Source organism: Solea solea, chromosome 9, assembly GCF_958295425.1.
Source record: "Solea solea chromosome 9, fSolSol10.1, whole genome shotgun sequence".
Lineage (NCBI taxonomy): Eukaryota > Metazoa > Chordata > Actinopteri > Pleuronectiformes > Soleidae > Solea > Solea solea.
Genome location: NC_081142.1, coordinates 12,245,234 through 12,258,712, shown reverse-complemented (window position 1 = coordinate 12,258,712; position 13,479 = coordinate 12,245,234). Strand labels below are relative to the sequence as shown.

General features: G+C 38.8%; 3 long non-coding RNA genes across 3 annotated transcripts; all 3 read right to left on the bottom strand.

Moving 5' to 3' along the window:
- Positions 1–3,420: 3,420 nt before the first annotated feature.
- Positions 3,421–4,277, bottom strand: LOC131465136 (uncharacterized). Its single transcript, XR_009241286.1, has 3 exons — positions 3,960–4,277; positions 3,782–3,873; positions 3,421–3,695 (listed from the first exon to the last, which is right to left on the bottom strand). It is a non-coding gene; the product is annotated as an uncharacterized LOC131465136 (long non-coding RNA).
- A 25-nt stretch (positions 4,278–4,302) lies between these two features.
- Positions 4,303–8,202, bottom strand: LOC131465134 (uncharacterized). The gene is made up of 4 exons (XR_009241284.1): positions 7,849–8,202; positions 7,468–7,751; positions 6,657–6,731; positions 4,303–6,112 (listed from the first exon to the last, which is right to left on the bottom strand). It is a non-coding gene; the product is annotated as an uncharacterized LOC131465134 (long non-coding RNA).
- Positions 8,203–8,212: 10 nt separating this feature from the next.
- Positions 8,213–13,183, bottom strand: LOC131465135 (uncharacterized). Its single transcript, XR_009241285.1, has 3 exons — positions 12,874–13,183; positions 11,613–11,686; positions 8,213–11,155 (listed from the first exon to the last, which is right to left on the bottom strand). It is a non-coding gene; the product is annotated as an uncharacterized LOC131465135 (long non-coding RNA).
- Positions 13,184–13,479: the final 296 nt, after the last annotated feature.

Genomic DNA, 13,479 nt, shown 5'->3' with positions numbered 1-13,479 from the left:
CATATTTGGTTTTTCAAAACCTGATTCTCCAGAAAAACACCACTCATTTGTTAACCAGTGTAATCATGGAACAAGCTTATAAGACTCATTTCTCACTTGATTTCCAGTTTTTAAACATTTTAAAGGTTAAAATAAACATTAAGTTGTCGACCAATGGGGGGAGGTTTAGTGCAATTATGCAACCTGTGATTTTCTTGTCTGACACCAGATCTCTGAGGGAAGAGAGATGAGAGGCGGTCAAAATGTTTGGAGGCAAATCAGCACTTTCCACCATGTCAGAGCTTCTTCTTCTTCTGACATGATTTTCTGTCAGGTTAGCACCACCATGTTTAATCTGCAGGGAAAATGCTGAGCCTGTGAGAACACGACACAGAAAAGAGAAATTTACCAGCTTGAAATGTGGAATAAATACGCTGCAGGAGTGCATTCATATTAGTAGTTGAGAAACAGTGCTAACCTGCAGCGAAGGCCTGCTGCAAAAGTGCTTCTTTATCAGGCGACCAGGGGACAGTTCCTCCAGAGCCCACTGACGAATCAGAGCAATGACAAATGACAAAATCAAACTGATACGGTGTTAGAAACACCATGACTGAGTTCCATTAGCAATTGTAAAGTAATCAGCTGCATTTAGGGGGTATATCAATTAACTATTGAATTAATTGTCTTTTAATCCACCACATGAGATTTGGAGGGCTGCTGGTGCCAATCCCAGCTGACATAGGGTGAAAGGCAGTCACAAAGTGCTGATTTTCTTCAATAGCGCTTTTCCTATATTTTTTTCTTTTCCATTAAAAATAATGATGTTAACTTGTTCCATGTCAGTCAACGCTGAGTTCAGATAGATAACTGGCAAAGTATTCTGTATTCTGGCAAATAGTCTATGAAAATATGTTCACAAATTGAAATGATATAGGTCAATATCTTGTGGCTAAAATACATGTTTGTAATCATCCCATATTTGTGGACACACTCATAACAATGCTCTTTTTTTGAGCAAACAACAACAATGCAAATCAGGATCCTGCATTTATATTTCTTGCTAAAGAGAAATTAGAGCATATCTACACACACCTTTGTAAAGATATGTTGTTTTTTTACTATTATAAATGTTTACACTTACCGACAAATGAAGTTCCCAAAATAATTACAAAAAGTATTCGAACAAACCGAAGGAGGATCCAGCTTCTTAAAGTCAGAGCCACAAAACAAGCTGTCCTCATTGTCACAGTCTGTAGAACAACAAACTTAACGCACTGGATCAGGTTGTTCCTGGGAATTATGATGATGACCCAGTTTCAAACTATAGAGCACAATAGACCAGACCTGGAATAATGGGATTATATTTCAGCCTGGTTTTATCTTTCACTGTGACATGAGGTGTGGTGGAGTTCATCTGGCATATTTAACATTATTAGGGTTTGAGCACAAGGTGCGTAGAACCCTAATAAAGAATCTTATTCTTATGCCCGCCAAATGAATTGCATTTTTGAGGCCCTGAACATACCCAAAAACTCACCAATTTTTGCAACTGCATCAGACCTGGTGAAAAATAACTATAAGTGGTTCTGGGAATGTGAGTCAAAAAATGAAAGTGGGCGGAGCTAAAAACTGATGCAAAAAACTTCTATTCGGTCATCTGTTGGGTTTAATGTACACTACCTGGCCAAAAAAAAAGTCGCCACCTAAAAAAAAAGGGTCACATACTCGTTGGACCACCTTTAGCTTTGATTACGGCACTCATTCGCTGTGGCATTGTTTCCATAAGCTACTGCAATGTCACAAGATTTATTTCCGTCCAGTGGTCATTCATTTGATAATACTCCGGCCCTAAAGAAGTCTATATGAAACTATTCAAAACACTTCACAACACATTCAAACTTGGTGAGTTCACTGTGGTCAAGTTGAGGATCTAAAGTTGCTGAAAGTTTTTAAAATGTAGCATGGTGTATGACATAGGGGGCGGCAAAGTTGGCAATAATTCAGATTTTTCACAACATGATGGGTCGTTGCTGAAGACAGCTATGTTGCTGAAAACGGCGGCTCCTGGTGGAAGCAGAAAATACAAAAAAAACCAAAGTGTTACAACTTTGCGAATCCTGATCCAATCTGAACCAAACTTTCTAGGATTTATGATAGTCCGGACCTTTAGTTGCCTGTATGAAAATATTCAATTTCAAAAACTGCGCCCCCTGGTGACGGCAGACAGAATTACACTTACAGGTTTAGATGCTGCTCTAACAGGGATCGTTGTATCCACCTGAAACTTGATATGTGAGACCCCAGACCCGTTCTGAACATGTCCGTAAAAGATTACCTCCCCACAGGAAATAGAACCCTGAAACAGGAAGTAAAGTCCAACATTGTTTGATCAGCACAAAACCTGATCTGCGAGTCAAGGGACCTTCCCTGAACCCGTTTACGGACACGCCTTCCACCCAACAGGAAGTCGGCCATTTTAAACAGGAAGTACCCTCTAACACTGCGCAAGGACACCGCTGAAAATAATTAGTGCTGAAAATAACTAGTACTGCAAGCGGTGAATGAACGGGGAATGAGCTAGAGGCATCATCACACAACCAAAATGTCGGTCGTTTCTTTTTCCTGTGGAATTCATGACGCACTGGATGCTGAGACTGGAAGAATCGTCTCCTCGTCCATCTTGGGTCACCAGTGCTTGCAGCAAGCCACCGAATTCTTTTTCTACCGCTCGGTTGTCCCAAGTCTGATCTTTACTTTGGGAAACATCTTGTACATCTGTGCCTCACACTTTGGTGTTTTATTTAACTGCTGAATATTTTGCTGCACTAATGTGTGGAGCTGTGATTCATCACATCACCTACCTGAGGCTGAGACAGTCAGAAATATTAGCATTGCATGTGTGGCTGCTCATATTGCTGCTGGTGTTAATGGCACTGCAACACTGTTTAAATAACTATTTGAATAGCAGATAGTAATAGCAATAGTAGAAAAATAATACCTTTGAGCGTACAATGGTAAAGACAGAATTAAAAGGTAAAATGAAAAGCCAGATGAAATAAAATAGTAAAAATACATCTGTAGTTAAAAGAAGGCATTTTAAAGCAAAGTAGTCTAATGTTCAGTGGCATATTTTTATGCATTAGCCATATTTAGTGTTAGTGGCTAGAAGTAAGGAAGTTATGAGATGCGGGCAAGCAGCAGCATCACCATCCACTATAGCATTCCCTGCTTTAAAGTCGATTTATTATATTCCCTATAACCTTGTACAAATCTATATAGGGTTTGAGTTTTCTGGTTAAGATTAACCGAACACTTTGCAGTGTCAAAAGGTGCCAAGTCTACACCTATTCGTTTTAAAAGAATTCCACATCTTTGAAGCACTAACTTGTCAAAATAACACTCATCACAGAATCACTGAAAAAATACAAGTCAACCATAAAGTTAAGAACAAAAGTTTTACTTGATATAAAGAAGGCAATAAATACAAGTTTTCAATGTCTAACCTTACAGGCTGAAAGTAGCAGTGTCTGTATTTTAGTGTGGTGATGCATCACATGTACAGTGCTTTGTCATGTGTGGTTGTGGGTCAGTGGGGACAGGGGGGGGTTAAAGTCCATTTAAAAATGTTTTAAAAAAAATCTCGGTGACCATGTCCTGTTGGGCAGAGTGACGTAGCAGCCATTGAGGCATGTGCACAGTTTGGCAAGATCCAACATCTAAAAAAATAAATAAGAGTCAGCACACTTTAGTATTAAGTAAATATGGATTAAACATATTGAGTACCATCTGAGAAAGAACGGACCTGAAGACATCCTGTGGAAAAGAGGTGGAAAAGGTCGGTTCATCTTGGGCGAAGTCCGCGTTGTAGAAGGGTCGGTTCAGCAGCCTTCATCTCTTCAAAACAAGGAAGAATTTGATAAATGTCACAAGGGAAAAAAAAAAAAAAATTTAAACAAATGACAAATCTTCAGGTAGCTCACCTGGTCAAGTGTGACAGGTCCTCACATCCAGTCAGAGTTCATGGATGGATACCCTCCCTAACCTATACCTGCCTTTACTGTTCTACACTGACAGTTACAAGCAATCTTTGCCAGCCATTTGCGATGATGCCAACCCCAATGTGTTGGTTGGCTGAATGAAAAACTGTAAAGCTCCCAGTTGCCCAGACACACGTTCCTTCTGATTCTGTAGCCTCGCCACAAAAAGGTTGCTCTGCTGAAACCCTCATTTTGCTAAGCATGAAATTAATTCCACCTTCCTGTCCTCAGATCTCATTTTCTCTCCTTGTAGCCTTTCAACAGCCATTGCTGTTGTAACAGGCAGCAGTTTCACATATCAGAGCTTCTCGTGTGTTTAGCAAGACGTGGCACCAGAGTATTGACAAAGCAGACACCTGAAAATGCTTGATCCCAATTTAAACAAATGCTTCACCATCTACATGTGATGTGATTTACACTACAAACCTGTCAATTCTAATCATTTGTTTTGGAGGAAGATAAATGCATATCATGACAGGCTGAGTCACAAAATCAGATGGATCCTTATCTGATTTTGGAAACTGCACAGCCATGGTATGCCACTCAGTCAGGATCCGTGGCCAGATTTCCTCACACACAGAGAAGAAGGGGAAGGACGAATGCCTTACCATGTTACGAGTCGACTCAATTTACCTTGTTCTCTGTTGTGTGAAGAAGACCCAGCTCATAAAATCTTGACTGATTTAAAAACTGAGCAATTAAATCACTCAAACATCAGTGCTGTTGGGTCATGCAGAGAGCTCACGATCTTTTGCATGGTTTCCCAAACATTTAGAGGTCAGGTTACTGACCCCAAGAATGTCAAATTCAATGATTTTCTGTCCTAAACTGATGAACCATTTGGGTAAATTAGATCAAGCATTTAAAAGGTGTTTACATTGTTAGTAGTCTAATGACACTTCTTACCCAACACATGAAGACGCAGTGAATCAGGAAACGACTACCTTTAGCATATGCAACAGCAGCAGTGGGTGGTGGAAGGCTGCAGGGAGAAAAAAATTGAGACAAGTTGGAGGAATCATTTAATGCATAGCTCAACAAGAGTTAAAGCGGAGAGAAACTTTAGGGCAAGTCTACAAAAATCAGAGGAACTTCACCAACACATCTAAGAGATAGCTGTTTCTCATGCAACCAACCAAGACATTCGGATTAAGCATCTTCCTAATGACTCTACAAGCTGCCTAAATTGTGAAATTTGAAAGAAAGTCACGGATAATAACAGACTACAGACACTTGTTCACTGAAATAGCTAGTGTATGGTGAGACGTTAACCCTATGCTCTATCAAAAATCCCACTTTGGGCAAGCCATAAAGTCCTACCATTTCAACCAGCTGCCAGCTTCGCAAATAAGAGCCAAAAGACCACTTGTGTTTACACGTTTACATGATCAGGGTTAACCACAAAGCTCCAGACACCAAGTCAATCCAAGAAATAAATCAAATAACGATTTAAACGATTTAATAAAATGTAAAAGCTGCAGCTGCTCACTCCTGCTACAATTAATCTGAGTTGTCTCTCTGCCAGGTTTGTGTCCGCCTAAAGAAAAGAAACGCGCTCTAATCCTGCAACCTACAATCCCATTTATGTAAGAAACTATGCAGGATAGCCCTGCATCCCTAAGGCGAGTAACGCATTGTTTTGCAGGGGAAGATAAAAATCCCCTGCTGGGAGGCCTCCCAACATGACGCGCAAAAAGACTATGAACACAAAAAGGTTCAACTCCTTTAGAGGGAAATAAACTTGGCAGAGTGAGACAAGTCAGCATTAATATTGAATTCGATTTCAGTTAGCGACTACAAAGGTTGATGGCAGTGCATTAAGTTTAAGACTTTAATGGTTATCAAGTGTGCCAACAAATGCCAGATTTAAAGCACATCATAAAACTATCCATGGGCTGAATAACACCTACAATCTAATGTGACTACACTTGGATATAAATCAAAAGTTTAACTTCATAATCAAATCAGGAATCAGTTATCTTAACAAAGCAATCAACAGTTGAGAATAAAGCTTCTACATTTGTCAACAGTCCAAGTTGCAACTATGATAACGGATATTCAAGACCAAAATTAACTTTTAAATCAAAGCCATAAATCTAACACAGGACAGACAGACAGAGACCAGACACACAGACGGAGACCACACACAAGACAGTCAGACAGACAGAAAGAGAGAGACAGAGATACACAGGACAGACAGACAAGACAGACAGTTAGACAGCAAGAAAGTGACTCAATTTTTACAATGTTCAAGTTCATACCACTACAGGTGTAAAACAACTAGGTAAGGTTCTAGAATGTGTTTGTATGAGGTACAGACATGGTTCACCCAGCCTGAGATATAAAGACTCACTTTCAGTGAAAACATTGCTGCCAGCACAAATTCTACTCTAACAGTGAAACAAAGAAATTAACATAATCACAAGTGATGTAGAATAAAGTTGATTAAGATTTAAGGAATGTGTTTTAAGTTGAAGTATAGAAATGTCAGTACCTCATACAGCCACACTCTTTAAATCACAAAAAACTTGTACATGTGTGATTAAATTAATATGATATATTGCCATCAGTTAAATACATTATGAAAATTAGCCATAATGTTTTCAATGAGGTACTAAATCTCTAAAAGGTGTCACTCACCTTTTTTTTGACATGCTCAGGCTTTTGTATATGGTGGGTCTGACCAGGTCTCCGTGAGCAGGAAGCAGGTTGTTCCTTTAAAAAAAAAAAAAAAGTTTGTACTTTAATGACTACATTAAATGTTTAGAATTATAAAAAGACATGTATAGCCCCGAATCTGTTTTTAAACATTTAACATAAAAACACGAGTAAGTATTTCCAGTGAAGAACTCAATAGTAATGACCATGAGTGGAACAGTGAGTTGACATAGCCCAGCAGCCATTTTAACTTGTTTTTAGTCTTGTTTTGTCTATCTTGATAATGGATTGGTTTAAGTGTTTGAGTTTCAGATTTTTTTATTTTGTTAAATGTGAATATTTACTAATTTCTTTGCTCTATTCAAGCAATCACTGAAAAAAATAATTTTCGAGGAATATAATTGAATTTAGAAACAGTGAACAACATTTAACATTTTATGGACCAAACATGAAAATAAATCACAGGTTAATGAAAATAGAAATTAGTTGCAGCCCCATTCAATCCAATGATTTAACTGCTGTAACCTGACAAACCAGCTGCCAATTCAGATAACTGGCTGACAATGAGGCAGAGCTTGAATACTGAGGTAAGGCTAATTTTGAGCAAATAATTAAGCTGACATTAAGCCAAAATTGACCATGTCCTGTTGGGCAGAGTGACGTAGCAGCCATTGAGGCATGTGTACAGTTTGGCAAGGTCCAACATCTAACAAAAAAATAAATAAGAGTCATCACACTTTAGTATTAAGTAAATATGGATTAAACTTATTGAGTCCCATCTGAAAGAACGTACCTGAAGACATTCCGTGGAAAAGAGGCGTCATCGTAGAAGGGTCGGTTCATCTTGGGTAAAGTCCTTGTCGTAGAAGGGTCGGTTCATCTTTCTACGGGTTGGTTCATCTTGGGTGAAGTCCTCGTCGTAGAAGGGTCGGTTCGTCTTGGGCAAAGTTCTCGTCGTACAAGGGTCGGTTCATCTTGGGAGAGGTCATCACCGCAGCCATCCAGGACGGAAATTCTCCAGGTTGTGGTGTCCAACATGGAGTCCTCTGATCCAGGAATGTGCTGCAGCCTTCATCTCTTCAAAACAAGGAAAAATTTGATAAGTCACAAGAACAAAAAAAAAAAAAAAAAAAAAAAAAGAAGGAAACAAATGACAAATCTTCAGGTAGCTCACCTGGTCAAGTGTGACAGGTCCTCATATCCAGTCAGAGCTCACCGATGGATGCCCTCCCTAACCTATACCTGCCTTTCCTGTTCTACACTGACAGTTACAAGCAATCTTTTGCCAGCCATTTGGGATGATTCCAACCACAATGTTTAGATGATCACTGTTAACCACAAAGCTCCAGACACCAAGTCAATCCAAGAAACAAATCAAATAACGATAAATAAATTAGAAAGCTGCAGCCGCTCACTCCTGCTACAAGAGGGTACTTGCACAACAGTCTTTAACATAAAGCTAAATTCTGTCTGATTTCTGTCTGAATTCAGCCCACAGAATAAGGGTTTTATTTCAAGTCATCGTATGGAAAGAACATTTGGCGGAACTTTCACTTAAATAACCCGAGTTGTCTCTCTGCCAGGTTTGTGTCCTTCTAAAGAAAAGAAACGCGCTCTAATCCTGCAACCTACAATCTGATTTATGAAAAACTATGCAGGATAGCCCTGCATCCCTAAGGCGAGTAACGCATAGTTTTGCAGGGGAAGATAAAAATCCCCTGCTGGGAGGCCTCCCAACATGACGCGCAAAAAGACTATGAATACAAAAAGGTTCAACTCCTTTAGAGGGAAATAAACTTGGCAGAGTGAGACAAGTCAGTATTAATATTGAATTCGATTTCAGTTAGCGACTACAAAGGCTGATGGCAGTGCGTAAAGTTTAAGACTTAAAAGGATATCAAAAGTGTGCCAACAAATGCCAGATTTAAAGTATATCATAACATTATCCATGGACTGAATAACACCTACAAACTACGCTTGCGTATAAATCATATGTTTAGCTTCATAATCAAATCAGGAACAAGTTATCTTATCAAAGCAATTACCAGTTGAGAATAAAAGACCTGGTATAGCTCATCATAATCAATTACAAAATGTTTATAGCACTTTGAAAGAACTTTAGACAAACTACAGAAAACTGATGCATTTACTACATGATTCATCAGCTTCCACGTTTGTCAACAGTCCAAAATACAATTTTTAAATTAAAGCCATTCCAAAATAAGGCAGTAATAACACCTCAAGACTAATCAACTTTAAAATCCTCCAGTTAAGTTGAGACTAAATCTGACACACAGGACAGACAGACGGATACCAGACACACAACCGACAGAAAGACACACAGAACACACAGAGACAGAGAGACAGATAGAGAGAGAGAGAGAGACAGATAGAGAGAGAGAGAGAGACAGAGAGAGAGAGAGACACATGCCATGACGGCAGTCTTGGCATGCGTCGGTGTGTAAATAAAGGCCTTTGCACTCAGTAACGCAAAACAAAAAAAATTGTAATGCCATTGTGTCAGGCATTGTAAAGGTTTAGATGCAAATTAACTTTATAAATTGAGTGGACACAATTTACCCAAAAAGATCATGTGGCAAAGGCCTTTAATACTTACCTGAAAGGTAAAAATTTTACCTGTTTTTTATTTTTTTTTAATTTGCTTGCCAGTCTTGCAGCATAAATTTTGTTCACCTTTCTGGTGCAGTAAATCAATTGGAGTGTTAGTCTTGGTCCAAAGGTCAGATTAACGTCAGTCCAAGTCAGTCAAAACACACACACACACACACACACACACACACACACACACACACACACACACACACACACACACACACACACACACACACACACACACACACACACACACACACACACACACACACACACACACACACACACACACACACACACACACAGAGAGAGAAACAGATCAGAAATTATAGACTGGCATAGACACCAAGACCAAGTACAGTCATGACACAGTGGCCATGAAGAATCAAGATTCAGGTCAGAGCAGGTATAGTAATGGCACGGCGGCCAAGCAAGAAGGAAAAACTGCACTCAAAATTAGAAATTTAAATTTTAACTAAAACGCAATCTAATTAGGATGGACATGCAGTGATGTCGGTGCTCCTCTTGACTGATGCTAGAAGAAAAGTACAGGTTAGTTCACTTACTGTGCATGGACGCGGAAGGCACCCATGTTTGCCTATGTAAAATGACTATACGCGCAATGCCAGACGTACAATAACACAAGTAGACCACGAAGGCGCGGGCACAGTTAGCAATCATTGCCTACTTGCATTAAGGGACGTATGGCAATACAAAGGCAATGGCACAGCTGCAATCCAAAGCCAGATCCAGTGTAACTCACCAGGATCTATTTTAACGTGCTAGGGCTAACGGTAGATTAATGGCCACGGTGGAAAAGAGAAAAGAAAAAAAAGGCACAGCGGCCAAGTAGTCTAAGCCTTGTGACAGAGTGTACAAGGTACAACATTAATTTTATTCCTACCATCTAGTTTTAACTGTACACCAACATCTATTTAAACCTCATTTAAGATCTGGTCCTCCAACATCACTATATTTTAGTGCTAAAGAAAACAATTCAAGTTGATATTTTTTTTGCGCCTTTTAGAAGTGAGGAAAGGCAAGAGAGCCAGGACAGATCGACATGGCAGCCGGAAGAGCGATGGCCCGCGGCCTGCGTAAGTGTTGGAACGAAAAAGTGGTTAATGGCACAGTGGCAAGGCAAGAAAACGCCTCCATAGAGAGCCGTGTTCTCCCTTTGCATGTTTGATTCAGTAGTTAGCTGTGAGCAGCCGGACTAGCAAGTCAGTTGCCGACACCTAAGTACCTTCACTTTCCAAAAAAACACAACACAGACGTTTTCTTTTGTTTATTCCCCTACTCTGCAAACCCTACCACACATGGAGGCCAAGACGGTAGCCCCCTGAGAAGAAATAAAAAAATATGGACTCACCCTTTGTAGACGGACCTAAAAAGGAAATGTTAGTGCATTATAACTTATCAAGCAGCTAAGCCCTTAAAGACACCATATCTACTTTAATGTGAACTGCTGAACATAATCATATTATCAGACCATCTTAACTATTCAAATCCAAGCATCTCAGTCACACACAACCCATTCCTTCAGAGAGAGAATTTCAAACACTCCATCAGTCACCTCATTCTTTCAAATCACTCACTCAGCAGTTCCACAAAAATATAACCAACAAGGACCAGATCAGACCACCCAATAAAGTGGACAGGAACATACAAAACCAACCTGTGGCAAATGCTCCATATACAACCCTCAGCTATTTGACAGATGGAAAGCAGGAGAATGGAAAGAACGTGGCCATGTTGGACAATGCAGAGAGATGTAGGCACAGCGGCCAAGAAAGAGTGGGGACACAGCGGCCACCCAGAATTGAATCATGACACCTTACTATTTGACGAACTTCATGAAGATCAATCTGGGGGGGAAAAAAATAAATAAATAAAAAATGTTTGAGTCCAGTCTCCAGTCTCCAGCCTTGACAATGTTCAAGTTCATACCGTCACAGGTGTAAGGTGTTCTAGAATGTGTTTGTATGAGGTACAGACATGGTTCACCCAGCCTGAGATATAAAGACTCACTTTCAGTGAAAACATTGCTGCCAGCACAAATTCTACTCTAACAGTGAAACAAAGAAATTAACATAATCACAAGTGATGTAGAATAAAGTTGATTAAGATTTAAGGAATGCCTTTTAAGTTCAAGTATAGAAATGTCAGTACCTCATACAGCCACACTCTTTGAAAAACACAAAAAACTTATATTATACATGTGTGATTAAAGTAATATGATATTGCCATCAGTTAAATATATTATGAAAATTAGCCATAACATTTTCAATGATGTAGTAAATTATCTCTAAAGGTGTCACTCACCTTTTTTTGACAGCCTCAGGCTTTTGTATATGGTGCGTCCGACCAGGTCTCCGTGAGCAGGAAGCAGGTTGTTCCTTTACAAAAAAAAAAGTTTGTATTTTGAACAAATAAGACTTTCCAGTGAAAAAAATCAATAGTAATGACCATGAATGGAACAGTGAGTTAACATAGCACAGCAGCCATTTTAACTTGTTTTTAGTCTTGTTTTGTCTATTTTGATAATGGACTGGTTTAAGTGTTTGAGTTTCAGATTTTTTTTATTTTGTTAAATGTGAATATTTCCTAATTTCTTTGCTCTATTTAAGCAATCATTGAAACCAAATAATTTAATTTAACTTTTTTAATTTTAATTTAATATAACTGGATTTAGAAACAGTGAACAACATTTAACATTTTATGGACCAAACATGAAAATAAATGACAGGTTAACGAAAATAGAAATCAGTTGCAGCCCCATTTAAAACAATGATTTAACTGATGTAACCAGACAAAATGGCTGCCATTTCAGATAACTGGCTAACAATTAGGCAGAGCTTGAATATTGAGGTAAGGCTAATTTTGAGCGAATAATTAAGATAATATTAAACCAGAATTAAGATGACAATGAGGCACAGCTTGGCGCTCTTAAACAGGCGTTACGTAGATTAGAAAGAAAATGGCTTTCCAGTAACCCAGAGGAATTTTATAATAACTACATAGCTGACGTTTATAACAAAGCAAACCGTTTGAAAATGGGTAGAACATTTATGGTTATTTAAAAAGTCCATGTACCACTACAACACATGTTATGGGTGAGCGAGCTGACTGTGGCAAGATGGCCGCCCTGTGCAGACGTTTGACTCCATTGGCCAGCAGTGCAGACGAGACATCTAGCCTTTATATATATATATATACACACACTATATATTATATATATAAAATATATATATATATAAAATATATATATATATATATATAGCTGAAAGTTATTACAATGAAGTTTTAAGACAACACAGATGTCATTATTCTTTAGTCTTCCTTTTGTCTCCCACTTTTAAAACGTTTCTACTTGTTTTTAATCATTATTTACATACATACACATACACACACACACACACACACACACACACACATATACATATATATATATATATATATATATATATATATATATATATATATATATATATATATGCTTTAATGTAGTGGAGATGCAACCTAATGGTGCTGTGTCGTGCTGTGCCATAAGTCACCTTAAGAAAACTTGACAAAAGTTACTCACCATTCTGGACGGGCCACCAATCTGGACCAGGTCGAACACGCCATCCTGGAGCGCCTTGCTGCGATTTTATATAGGAGCTGATGCACGCGACCACCTTTTCTGCATCTGACATCATGCCGCGTTAGTTTTCTTTTTTTTAAATTTCCCTCCTTCTTTTTTGAGGTTTTATGGTGACTGGTGCATTACAGCTACAAGTTCCCTCCTCCCGGAACAGTTTCAGTAGTAGTAGTAGTTTAAGCAGACACTTTTTTCGGGTCTTTTTTTTTTCTTCGTTCCACGGCTCGTGCAGCTTCTTTTCAAAGTAACATCACGGAACTTCTGGCTGGAGGAAGATTATATAAGAAGAGGAAGAGGAAGCAATCAGCGGTCATCAGCTGATTGAAAAACACCTGCGTGAAGACGAGCACGTGTGTTGTGTCAAACAACGATTTGGTGCATTACCGCCACCATCTGGTATGGAGTGTGTATTTACATACTACAAAACACAAAAAACAACAACCTATATATGCATACATATACATACTCCGGTTCTTCCGCAATACATCTACTAACTCCAATTCCTACTTTATTCAGTGACTAATAATGTATGTTGTATGTAAGGATGTT